This window comes from Myotis davidii, unplaced genomic scaffold (assembly GCF_000327345.1).
Source record: "Myotis davidii unplaced genomic scaffold, ASM32734v1 scaffold370, whole genome shotgun sequence".
In the NCBI taxonomy this organism is placed as follows: domain Eukaryota; kingdom Metazoa; phylum Chordata; class Mammalia; order Chiroptera; family Vespertilionidae; genus Myotis; species Myotis davidii.
This window is the reverse complement of record NW_006288615.1, coordinates 7,156,139-7,169,514: the sequence shown is the minus strand read 5'-3', so window position 1 is coordinate 7,169,514 and position 13,376 is coordinate 7,156,139.

Genomic DNA, 13,376 nt, shown 5'->3' with positions numbered 1-13,376 from the left:
TTGTGGTCATTTTTGCTCAATTTAAAAAGATTCAATATTCCTGGGTTAAAACCCCACATTTACAAATTACAGTTTATTTAAAAGAATCTTATGGAATTTATTTTGTTTTAAAAAAATTTTGAATAGTAAAAAAACAACACCTAAATCACTCAGTGTTTTCCTAAATGGAGAGTTCTTACAGAAAGTGGCCCGGCGAGGAAAGATGCGCATGCTCCCCGTCCCAGAGGAGCCCGAGGGGCACCGTCTCTAGGCTGTGTGACCTTGAGAGAGCGCTCATCCCTGTCACAGGCTGTGACTCACTGGCTCTTAGCTCCTCCCCGCTGAGGACTGTGGGAGCAAAGCCTCTGAAAACAAACAAACGTTCCCCAGTGTCAGGTGTCATGCCAGGAGGCGCTGACATGTGCCGGCTTTTGGCTCTGCTTCGGGGGGTGTGGCCCAGGCCTGATGCTGAGACATCCTGCAGACGTGTGGTCAGTGTCTGAGCCACAGCTGGTCCTGTCTCCCTGGGCTATACTTTTCTCATCTATGAGATGGGCTGGTCCTCCCTGCCCGCAGGTCAGAGAAGACCTGCACAAGGTGGGTGCTCACTTAGCGTGAAGGAATCAGCAGTGAACACTTTAGGGTCAGCAGTGCGGCCACCGGCGGGAGCAGGACCAGACCCTGCTCTGTGCCACAGGTACTGACTTCACTGGGTTTTGGGTGACTTATACGCAGCAGTTTAAAGAACTCATGTAGCCTGGTTTTATGGTATAAATACAAACAAAGTTTTCTTTGAAATGCAACTGCTCCACCACAAATGTCTGTCATTCCTGGATGTGCATGGAGCCTGCTGTGGACTCAGGAAACACAGGGTGGGCACAGCAGGACAGGTGGGCAGTGGCCTCGGTGCCTTGGGTGTTTATAGATGTTTGGTATTTATATTTTATATACATAGTGTATACATATGTGTGCATATATCAAACGTCATATATTACACATATGAATATACATACACATATATCCCCCCCACACACACACACACACATTCTTGTCTAAAAAGGGTCACCTTTCATCTGCTTCATTCTTCTTGCTCATTTCCGCTCCACACAGTCCCTCAGGACTCGGCCGTGGGAGGATCACCTGAAACCTCCCTCCCAAGGAATCTTCTCTTGCTGCTGGGAATGTGGGACGAGAGCAGGCCTCTTGCTGACCATGCATAACCCTCCAATGCCACACCCTTCCCGCCTTCCCTCTCACCTGAGTCACCCAGTCACCTGTGGACTGAAGGTGTTTCACACCAAGAAGGCAGCCGGGAGCAACCCCACACCACATCTGGGCTCAGAGGGCAGTCCGCAGGCTCGCATTCCCAGCTAGAGCCAGGGAACCCAGGGTTGATGACGGATTACCACCTACACCACACTTATCTTTAAAGGACCAGCCACCCTGTGGAATCTTCTGAGACGAACTTTGAATTCTCCCCTGGACCTTGTAGTAGGGGCTGGAGAACCAGGAATGAAAATGTAGTGAAACAATGGATGCAGAAAAAAACTACTTCCTCCCCATATAGTGTAGCTCGAGTTCCAGGCATTTTAGTTGTTGAGCTCAAGACATAATTAACACCAAGTAAAGCCTGTAACTATTCAAGGTACAGGGGTGCAGGGGCTAAAGTCCCTTCACGAGCAGCAGGGGGCCCCTAGGAGGTCCTGGCAGGCAGGAAACGGGGGAGCTGTCCTGCTGGTCTTTAGAATAAGGTCCACTCACATTTGTGTCTTACCCCAGGGAGGGCCACTCCGCTTAATGCCTCCCTCCCTGCAATGAACTGAAACCAGACATCTCTGCTCCTGTCCTCGCCGAGCGGCCCTACGGGCCATCAGTGCCTGAAGTCTTGCAAATCCACAGCAGGGAAAGGCACGGTCTGAGCTGGGAAACCAGCGCCCAGAACGCGTTGCTTTTCATTCCTGAAAGCCACCTCCCTTCCCAGGAGGCAGAGTCTCCACATCACCCTGGCCTCTCTGTCGCCTGGAGCTGGGACACAGCTCATCCCACCCTCTGTGCGCTCAGCTCCTCCCTGGCCAGGCTTCCAGAAAACTCTTCCGCTCAAATGCTGGAAGCTGTCCCTGCTCCGTCTCCAAAATCCCACTCCTCCTCCTCCTACCAAAGTAAAGGCTGGCGAGGGGCAGTGGGTGGGCTGGCACCTCTGCCCCCTCAGCCGCTGCGTCCTGTCCCTCTCCCTCGCTCTCTGTGTTTCTCTCCTTATTTTTCCTGTTTAGCGTCATGAGCCAGCCCAGCTCCTCAGAGAGTAGCAGCTGCAGAAACGAGCTTGAGTGGATTTCAAATCAGCAAAGAATTTTAAAATGAGTAACGTGGCGAAGGCCCGTCTCCACGGAGGCGGGGCTGTGCCGGCCCCACGGTACTCCCCGTCTCGAGCTTCACAGGGGTGACTGTGGAGGAAACAGTCTCCAGACCTGTCCTCGCAACAGACCAGGACCCCCACAGCCACCGTGCTCTCCTCCGAGGCCCCTCCGGACCACAGGAGGGAGGACAGAGCATGAGAGGCAGGTCCAGAGACGCACTGCCTGGCTCTGGTCTCCAGGAGAACCAGCAGGCAAACAGAGGCGGGGGAGACGGTCAGGTCCCGGCAGAAGTCCTCCTGTCGGGCCCCTCTGGGGCCATGCTGACCAGGGTGGCCCAGCCTTGTCTGAACACCCTCGGGGCTCAAGGTCTCAGGATGGGACAACCGTGTGCACTCGGGGCAGCTCTGAGAGGCATTCTGCTCACACGGTCTTGGGCTCTGCTCCTCGGGCTGCCCTGGCTGGGCCACCCCAGTGCACTTGGCTGGTCCAACGTGAGGCAGAGATGTCAGGGGCTGCCTTCACACCCAGCAGGGCACAGGCATTTGGCACCTGGGAGCCTGGCTCTCAGCAGAGCTCTGCCCATCTGGGCGCACACCTGGACCGAGTCTACCTGTCCCTGAGCTGCCGCCGCTGCCGCCCTGGCTCTGAGCAGCCGGGATGGCCACAGGTGTCTGAGGGGCTCCTCGGAAAGCATCCTCTGCTTTGCAGAAAGAAGCTTCGGTCTCAGCGGAGCCCGAAATTGAGTTATCCCGCACAGGGCTCGCACGCGCTCCCAGCCAGCTCCCTCACCCTGGGACAAGATGGATGTGTGAGTGACAAACTAATTTGCTCCTTTCAAGGAGTTTTCCTCATGAACTTAAGTGTTTTCACAGATCATTAACTCCGTGGCCAGAGGCCTGAGCAAGGAGGAAGCTGAGCTGAAGTGTCGGTGGCTTCCGTCTCAGAAGACCCATCAGAGGCTGGACCGAGCGGCTCTGAAATGGTAATAACATGAGTCAGCGTCAGCCCAAATGAAATTCACACATGCGAGGCGGGCACACTGGCACGGGAGGACACGGCGTCTGTGTTTCTGCTCAGGCACAGCACGGACGTGGAGAGCTGATGTGCAATCCAGCCGCCACCCTGGTTACCGCCCGGGAGGAGGCCACGGAGGCGCAGGCCGGAGCAAGGCCCAGCGCCCAGTCTCGGGGGCACGGAGCTGCTGAGTTCAAGACAGTGCCTGTGCCTTGGGGGACCTGGGCGGCTGCTGTAAGGGAAAGGGAAGCATTGAGGCTTGGTGTGTGAACCGAGACTCGGAGCTGGGGCCTGGGCTTACATCCCGACTTGCCCTGTGCCCCCGAAGCAAGACTGTGTGTGCGTGTTTATGTGGATGGTGGGTGGTTCCCCCTCCCCTTCCCTGTGTGCCCGGAGCGCCAACCTGAGAGCTGCGAGGCTCCCCAGCAAGCATTCCCTACATACACCTCACAGACGCAGAACTCCACTGCCGCTTGCACAGGGCACAGACAGGGGCAGTGCTCAGACAGAAGGGGCTCGGAGGACAGGAACAAACCTGGACAGTCCTGGGCATCTGCAGAGACGGTCACCTGGTCAACCGGCAACCCATTCTGATGCTCTGTGTGCCCCCATCCCCAGTCCCATAGAGCCCTGACTGCTGGTCTCAGCCCGAGGACATGAGCCACACACTCTCCAAGGTGCTGGGGTGCCGGGATGACAAGGGCAGGCCCAGCCTGATGGGCGCACACAGGCTCAGCGGGAGGGAGCTGGAAGGAATGTGCCCACACAGGACGGCGACCCTCCTGCCTCTGCCACTCGCTGTTACACGATGAGAATTCCGCTCTCATTCCCTGGGTGTCTCAGCTCTTCTATGGGACGACGTGCCTTCACTTGGCGTGCGTAGTAGGCGGATTCTTACCGCAGCCTCCAACGTGAGCATTTAAATGAAACACTGAAAAGGAAAGTCGGCTCCTAACGGTGGTCGGTGCTGTAAGGAGAGAGTAGTGGGGTTTCCAGCTGAGAGCACAGACCCACACGGCCGGCCCAGTGCCCTTTCTTGCCACTAAACCTGCCTCTGCCTCAGGGGCCCCGGGCCACGGGCACGTTAAACCTGTGCAATCGCTATTGCCCCGGAGACACGGTTCGTCTGTGTTACCTCCTGAAGGAACCAACTCCACACCACCCGGGACTGAGACTTCACCTGCCACCTGCACTGCCAGCATCCCAGACAGGGGGCGCCATGTCCCTGCAGGCCAGGACCCCCGGAGGGCGCCTGAGGGACAGCGGGGACCACAGGGTCCCCTGGCTGAGCCAGCTCCGAGGCCCCACTCCGTGTTCCCCATGACGCTCTACAATTAGTTTGTAGTCTGGTTGCCATTTGAACCTGGATTAGAACATCGGGGGGAATTCAGTGTAAGTGTGATTCTGAAAGGTGCGTGGGGCTGTCCACGGGGGTTGCAGGCGGACTCTGATAAAGGGACGTGGCCAGGTATTTTCAGCATCTGCTGGGATGCTTATGTTTATTTTCTGTTTTGACGGTGGATGAACAAATTGCATAATTCAGGAGAAGATTATGAACAATTTTAACGCTTTGGACGCGTTGCCAGCGCGTGTCAAAACACTGGCACAGGTACCTGGATGCTAAACTCCTCTGCCGTCCGTAACCAAACCTCCTTGCATGTGCCCATGCTTCTGAGACATTGCTGAATTCATTTATTCTTTTTGTACTTTACTTAGAATTTGATCTAAGTTCCTAGGAAATGGGTCTGTTTTTTTTTTAACGTCAACAGACTTTGAAATCATAACTATGACAAGTACTCTGAGCGGTTTTCTTTTCTCTGAACTGGTTTCATCGTATTGGGGGCTGTCCCCAAAGGGAAGGGGCTTTTCCTCAGTCCCCTGTGGGGGGGGGGGCGGTGACACCCAGAGGGCTGAATTACTTTCCCGGATAACTCTCGAAAGAAGAGGGCATCACCAGACAGGACAGCCTTGGAGCCTCAGGTCACTCACTTCAGGAGGCAGTTCATGAAACACTGCAGTCATTTTTTCCTAGGCTTTGCTCTGCCCAGTTTCAAAACTCTTACATAAGGAAAGTTATGAGCCACCGGGAGCCCCCTGTCCCGACTTAATTTCCATATGGTGGGGGCTCAGCTGCTTCTGCACCTCCTGGGTGGCACTGGCGACCCTCCTGCACCCACTCTGGGCAGGGCAGAGGCAGACTGCTGGCCCTGTGCCCATAGGCACTAAGTGGGTGAGGAGCTGACCCTGGCCTGCCTGGGGGCCTCAGACTCCACCCCTGCACCCTGGTGCCCTCCTGCAGCCCTGCCAGGTGGGGAAGCCCCACCAGAAACGGGTTCCCTGGTCTCATTTATTTTTCTCTATTGCATCAGAATCTCCTGAAGTAAACACTCGCTCAGGACAGAGCTGCATTGGAGCTCCAGTGGCGCAATCGGTTAGCGCGCGGTACTTATAAGGACAGAGCTGCATGATCCCTGGGGTCTCGGCCAAGGCTCTGGAGCTAACCTTTCCATCTATGTATTTATTTATTTTTTGGTACTTGGGGGCAGGGGAGAAATCTGTGACCCCCAGAAACTGGACCGAGTGACTAACACCAACACCGGGGGAATTTGTCTGACCTGACTGATGGCCTTCCAGTGACCCGGGTCAGGGGGCCGAAGTTCACGGCATTTCCCTGGCGCCCGTGTGTTTGTGAGCATCCAGCGCACTGCAAGCCCACCATCCCTGCTTCCAGGTGCTGCGCGGCTCTGCGGTTTCCTGACTGACAAGCACCAACCATGCGGGAAAGACAGCAACGGGATGCACCTCTATCAGAATGCTTGGCGGTATCAGAGGCTTAATTTTCTCTTCTTTGCTCTTTGGCTAAATCAATGCTCCCTGTGGAGAAGGCCCCTGGAGGCAAAGAAAGGGGTCTATTACAGTGGGTGGCACTGTCAGGGAGTCTTGGAAGTGGCCTTCCTATCATTGCTAAGACCTGCAGCTGGTCCTTCCCTCTCATCTGTCCTCAGGGCTCTACCAGGGGCCAAGTGTCCACCTTGTCCCACCCAGAGCAGAGACAGAGCTCGGTCCCCTACAGCCTGAGACACTGACGGTCTCCAGATGTCCCATCCGGACCAGGGTTGGACCAAGGCCTGAACGCATTTGCTAGGGGGGAAGCCACTGATGTGGTTCACATGTTCTGCATGGTTTCCTGAGTCTTCTGGTAGTCAGAGGCAACAAGCCCATTCGAGGGGGTCGACTCCGCCACGCTTCCTTCACTTCAGTTCCTTCTTGTGTTCCAGACAGGTTTTCCACAGGCGAGGACAGGGCTCCACAGAGAGGGGTCCAGTGTGTGGGGGAGAGAGACACAGACTCCCACTCCTGCAGGTTCACTTGAACCGGGTGCTATGGGGGGCCCAGGGCAAGCAACCCTCCCACCTGAGGGCATTTAAACGATGCTCAGGGCATTTAAAGGATGCTCACCTCAGCCTCATCGGGGGAGGAGCCTCTGTAGGTTCTGCGGGAGAGGACCGAAGGGCCAAGGTTTGGTCCTTAGACAAATGCCATGGCTGTGGGAAATGGCCTGGGGTGGGGGTTGGTGGGGACTGGCACGGAGCAGGGAAGAAGCCCATGGCTACGGTCTAACCACTCACAAACCACTCACACCATCGCGGAAGCTCGGCCTTCCCCGTGGAAGCCCCTGGGCCTACCCCTGACAGTCCCCGTTCCTCTGCAGAAGAGGAGCATCGAATGACTACATTGGGCCTTGAAGCCCCATAACGTGAGACTGAAGAGGACTCCCGCATGTGCAATCAAGGCAAACAGCAGGAGAGTCCAGACTTTCAAGCAAAGCAGGTTTCCATTTTCTGGACCTAGTAACACGCAGATTTTAATGAAAGAGTCTGGGCAGTTGTGTTCCCCAAGGTGCTGCATTTTCCTGGAAAAATGGTAGCTGCTAACCCCCTGGGTTACCGGGCTCGGGGCCTCCTAATTTGGGAAGATGACCCACCCATCGCCATCCTGCCTCGGCCCAGAGCCTCCCGGACCAGTCCCAAAAGTCTCCAAGACATGGACCTCATCTCAACTCGATGTAGAACGTGAGTGAATCGTGACTTTCCCATGAAGAAATGTGGATCAGCACGTTTGGGTTTCCAGCAATTTTGAGCCCATGTACACGGCATCCTCATTCCCAGCAAGGGTTTGGGGACAGGGCAGCCGACTAGGAGGACAAGCCAGGCTTCCAGCGCATGCACAACACCAGCTACTCTAACCCCCGGGGTGTGGGCTTCAGGCCGTACATCTAAGACCTCCGCAATGTCCGTCTGCAGCATGGGATCTGTCCAGCAAGCTGCCTGGGTGCCAAAAGGGACTGGCCTCTACTGTGTGCCTGCCTCCCTGCGAGGACTCCCCCCTAGGCAAGTGCTGCTTCGTAACTCAGCTCCGAAAACAAAATTCACAGACCTGAAGCCTTCTGTCTGAATGACCTTGAAGACACCTATCTGTATCAGATTAATAGGCATTTAACCCAATTCTTAGAAAAGAAAGCGCACCCTCCTTCCCTGCATAGGACTGGCCAAAAAGTTATGAAATCTACATACAGACAAACACAAAGGACTGCAGGGCTCAGCCTCAGCCTTCTCTTTGAAATGTGTGAGCATCACATCCAATCAGCAGGTGCTGGGACCCGACACACTCAGGGCTGCGTACAAATCCCATCACGGCAGAGAGGACTCCCACCCGCTTGGGGTCAGGGTCAAATGAGCACCAGAATGGCCTGTGCCTGGGCCAGCCTCCAAGTTTGAGGGCCCAAAAGTTCGCCCTGAACTGTCAGAAATGACCCAGGACCCCAGGAAGGGACCTTCAGGAGGATGCAATACCACTAGCTTGGGGCAGGCAGGACCCGTGGTGGGGACCCGCTGCCCAAGTGGCTCCTCTTTCAGTTAATACAGACCTCTGGTTCAGGAGGTGTCAGAACACCCCTAACATTTTTTAAATGGTAAGAAACACACAGCACAACATTTACCATCCTCGCCATTGCTAAGGCTGCAGTTCTACAGTGTTAATATTCACCTTGTTGGGCATCAATCTCCAGAACTCTTTTCATTTTGCAAACAAAACATCTGTGCAACTCCCCATTTCCCCTGACCCAGCCTCTGTCTCTATGAATCTGACTTCTCTAGGGACTGCCTGTAAGTGATTCATCCAGTGTGAATGAATCATATAGTATTTGTCCTTTGGTGTCTGGCTTATTTCACTCAGCGTGATGTCCTCAGGGGCATCCATACTGTAGTCTGTGTCAGAATTTCCTCCCTTTTCAAGGCTCAGTACTATTCCATTGTGTGAATGGACCACCGTGTATCCATCCAACCCTCAATGGCCAGTGAGGTTGCAGCCTCTGGGCTGATGTCAACGATGCTGCTATGAACATGGTGCACAAATATCTCTCCAAAGACTCTGGGTTCAGTTCTTTTTGGTTTATACCCCGAAGTGGGATTGCTAGATCACATGGTAATTCCACTGTTAAGTTTTGGAGGGATCGCCATACTGTTCACACACACACACACACACACACACACACACACACACCACCCTCCCCCACCCCCCGCAGCTGCACCATGTCCATTCCCGCCTGCAGCGCACGGGCTCGTTTCTCTGCACCCTCCTCACACCTGTGTCCTGTCCTGTGGCAGTGGTCATCCTACCAGGTGTGCGGTGCCCTCTCACCGCCGTTCTGATCTGCATTTCTCCGATGATCAGTGATGATGAGCACCTTTTCACGCACGTGTTGGCCATCTGTAGATCATCTTTGGAGAAATGTCTATTCATGTCCTTTGCCCATTTGTGAATCAATTATTTGGGGTTTTGTTAAGTGCAGATGTTCTTCCTATTTCCTGGGTACGAACCCCACCTCAGCCACATGATTTTCAAATATTTCCTCCCCGTCAGTAGATTGCCTTTCCGCTCTGTGCACCGTGTTCTTTGATGCACAGGCGTCCTAAGGGGGCTGCAGCCCCATTTGTGTGCGTTTGCCGTTGGTGCCTGTGTAAGAGCCCAGGCAGACCGTTCTCTCCGAGCAGAAGGCCATCTCCACAGTAAGCAGCGGTGGCCTGCGCCAGGGCTTCTTGTGAAATCCTCTTGAAGAGCCGTCCTCGCCTCCCTTGAAATGCTTCCCCGATCTGTGTAAACCAGGCCACACTGCTCGCTTTTTCAGTGAGCTTTGCACACACCCATGTCTTTCTGGCCTCCTCCTCCTGCGGGAAACAACCTAAATTGTCAGGCATGTGCATCCCCGATGTCCCTGAGCCACCAGGACCACCATCCACTACGGCCTCACCACACCTCACCCCCTCCATCACCTGGCAGGTGGGCCCGAGGGGCAGAGCATGCAGCTGCAGCCACGCCGGGCCATCGAATGCGGCTCTTCTTTATCCCCTGCATCTCCAAACCCACCAGGTGCATGACGAGCCCTCTGAGACCCGTACCGGCCTCTAGAAAAGGCCATGAACAACCCTACCCGCCGCTAGATGGTCTTGGGGATTTAATGACTGTAAGTTCATGCACTGTGCCTGGCACGCAGGGGGCCCCCCAGTACTTGCTGAGCCATCAGAATATGCCCTGTCCACACTGTGATTATCACTCAGCGCATGCCTCCACTGCCAAGCCCGGGGAGCCAGCATGGGAGCCCCAGTCCTGCAGAATCACCAAGCTCAGAACACGCTGTCTCACAGACAGTCACAACCAGGCTGCTCTGCTGACCTCCCCGGAAATGGCACCTTTTGTCTCCCAAGGGCCAGCCGAGTGATGGCGTGATGGAGTAACGATGGCTGAGGATCCAGGGTCAGGTTGGCCATGCTCCCAGGCGCTGCCCCCACTCCCAAAGCCACCACATACAGCCTGGTGAGAAATGGGTGTTTGGGGAGTGTGTGTGTGTGTGTGTGTGTGTGTGTGTGTGTGTGTCAGAGGAGATAACATCACACAGTGCACAGCATTTCACTCCCCAAAACACACACACCCTGCCCTGATTCCTATGTATCTCTGCCCCCTGCTAGGGGCTACTATGGCTATTCTCTCTCTCTCTCTCTCTCTCTCTCTCTCTCTCTCTCTCTTTCTCACCCCTGACCCCGCCTCCCTCTCTGGCAGAGAGCAACTCAGGTGTGTTCTTCCAATTTCATAGCACTGGCTTCTAGGATGGAACAGGCCCTATAAGATGAGGCTGACTCTGCTCTCAGCAAACCCAGGATCCCCAAGTCGCCAGGAGTGTCCCCAGAGGGCAGCCAGGGGATTGTACATCACGGGCACTTCGTCCTGTCCCGGGAGAAAGCGTGCGTTGGTATCACAGACAGCGTAAGTTCTGTCTGTAGTTAGAGAAACGGGAACTCCTGCGACCCTGCACATGTGCCTGGCTGTGAGCAGGGCCCCCTCTGTCCCCGCCGGGCACTGTGGGGTGATGGGAAACGGTCCATCCTCGGGATGCGCGTTTGCTCACTCACTGGCGTGTGGGTGGGGGGAGTGCTCCTTATGGATCGAGAGCATTAAGTCTGCTTATTACTTTCAGCACACGTTTCGAGGGAGTGAGGGGTCTGTGGGTGAGGAGGAGTGCATTCCTGATACCACAGCAGGAAGGCAGCTCCAAACCAGCAGACTCTAAACGCTGCACAACCCAAGGTTCGTCTCGTCCCCGGGGCCCTCTAAATTCAAAGGCGTAATCTGTGGTGTGTGGGTGGTCAGGAGGTGCCCCGGCTGCTTCAGGGCCCGGGGCTCCTGCGTCCCGGCTAAACTGTGTCTGGCCTGCCTTGCTGAAGCCTGACGACACAGAGATGCCCAGGTGTGTGGGGTGGAGGGGTGAACCGGCTGGGCCATCGGCAAGTAGTGGGCCGCGGTGTAGGACATGCCCAGGTGCCTAGCCTGGGCCGCCTCTCGCTCCCTCCCCAGGGTGATGCCCTGTGAGTGTGGGGATCACTCATGCCCTGAGAAGGAGATCTCCAGGGTAGCGACAGGTCCCACAGCAGGAGCTGGGCCCCTTCTGTCAGAGGGCAATCTTATTTTTTGGACAATCTGCTTAAGGCACAGACAGCCTGGGTTCAATCCCTGGCTCTGCCATTGTTAGCTAGACCCCTTAGCTGAGCTACCTCAGCCCCTCAGTTTCCCCATCTGGGAAATGGGACAATGAGCCCCTCCTGGGGCCCTTTTCGGGATTAAAATAACCCTCTCTGCCAAGTGCTGGGCTAGGGAAGGGTGGTGTCCAGCTCAGCATGCGGCATCTTCACTCGTCTTTGTTCCCGTGCTCTCCCGGGCAGGGTGGCTCTGCCACTCTTTCTCTGCTCTTTGCCCTTTGGAGGGGAGGGAGGAGGTCCTCACACCACTTCACAGCCAGGCCCGGCGGGGGAGGCCACCCACCAGCCACCTGACCCTGCTCTCACCTCGGCTTCCCTGCAGCCTGTCAGAGCCCATCCCCTTCCATGGATCCCCAGGCCCAGCCTTGCCACACGCCTTGCACTGTGGACCTTGAGGAGGATCTTGAAGAGGGGGACTGCCAAGGACCCCCTTCTTTAGAGAGCAGGAGCTCAGAGAAGGGAGACTGCTTATGGGGTTGTATCTGACAGGAACATCCTGGGGGTGTGGCTTTCAGGATGTGGGACAGTGCTCTGCATGTACCAATGGAGGCCAAGCAGGTGGACGCAGGGCAGATGCACCCAGGGCAGGTGGACCCAGAGCAGGTGGACCCAGGGTAGGTGGGCCCAGGGCAGGTGGGTCTCGGGAAGGTGGACCAAAGGCAGGTGGGCTCAGGGCAGTTGGGTTCAGGGCAGGTGCACCCAGGGCAGCACCCAGAACAGGTGCACCTAGGGCAGGTGGGCTCAGGGCAGTTGGGTTCAGGGCAGGTGCACCCAGGGCAGCACCCAGAACAGGTGCACCTAGGGCAGGTGGGCTCAGGGCAGTTGGGTTCAGGGCAGGTGCACCCAGGGCAGCACCCAGAACAGGTGCACCTAGGGCAGGTGGGCTCAGGGCAGTTGGGTTCAGGGCAGGTGCACCCAGGGCAGCACCCAGAACAGGTGCACCTAGGGCAGGTGGGCTCAGGGCAGTTGGGTTCAGGGCAGGTGCACCCAGGGCAGCACCCAGAACAGGTGCACCCAGGGCAGGTGAACCCAGGAAAGGTGCACCCAGATCAGGTGCACCCAGGTCAGGTACGCTCAGGGCAGGTGAACCCCAGAGCAGGGTGGACCTTGGGGCAGGGTCAATCCTGGCCCAACATCTCTGCAGAGCGGCCAAGGTCTGTCCCCCCACCCCAACCTCTTGGCCCTGCTCTGCCCAGCGGGCATCAGTCTCTCTGCCCTGGTCCCACCTGGTCTTGATCCGGCCGGTCCTGACTGCCTGCGCCCAGGCTGGCCCTCAGGAGCTGGGAGCTGCCTCCACCAGGAGTCCTGGCGTCCCATGAAAGCCTCTCTGCTCTGTTTGTTTGCAGCCAGAAGACAAAAGCCATGGCTCTGAGTCACTGTGCTCCCCGGGCTGAATCATGCAGGAGGCCCACTCGGGGACTAACCCGGCCTTCACCTCACGGCTGCTGTCTCTGCAGCAAAAGGCAGCTGTGGCCGGGATGGAGGGATGAATGCTCAGCTCGGTGTCGGGGAAGGTGCGGGCCCAGGCCTTCCCTCCCGGAAACCTCGGCCGCTTCCCGGCCCTGATGGAACCTGGCATACATCTCAGTCCTCTCTCTTGAAAGGACTGGTCATCAGGCCAGCACGGTCCCAGAATGTGCCAGGAGACACATCAAGTGCAGCCAGGGTGTGAAAGAAGGCAGGCCAAGTGCAAATCATACGCCTGAGAATCTGAGACGTGAGATGCGGAGCCTGGGCTCTGCCTGGGGACACAGGGTGGTGGGTCCCTGGGTGCAGGTGTGATTCAGACGTTATAGGAGGGGGGGAGCCAGGTTCTGGAGACCCTGACTGCGGGGTGGGGAGGGGGCATCTCCACCTTCAGTCCTGAACTCCCCCTCTACCCCCACCCCTACCCCCCCCCACCTCCGTTCATCCTGGGAGACCAGAGCCAGGAAGCAGG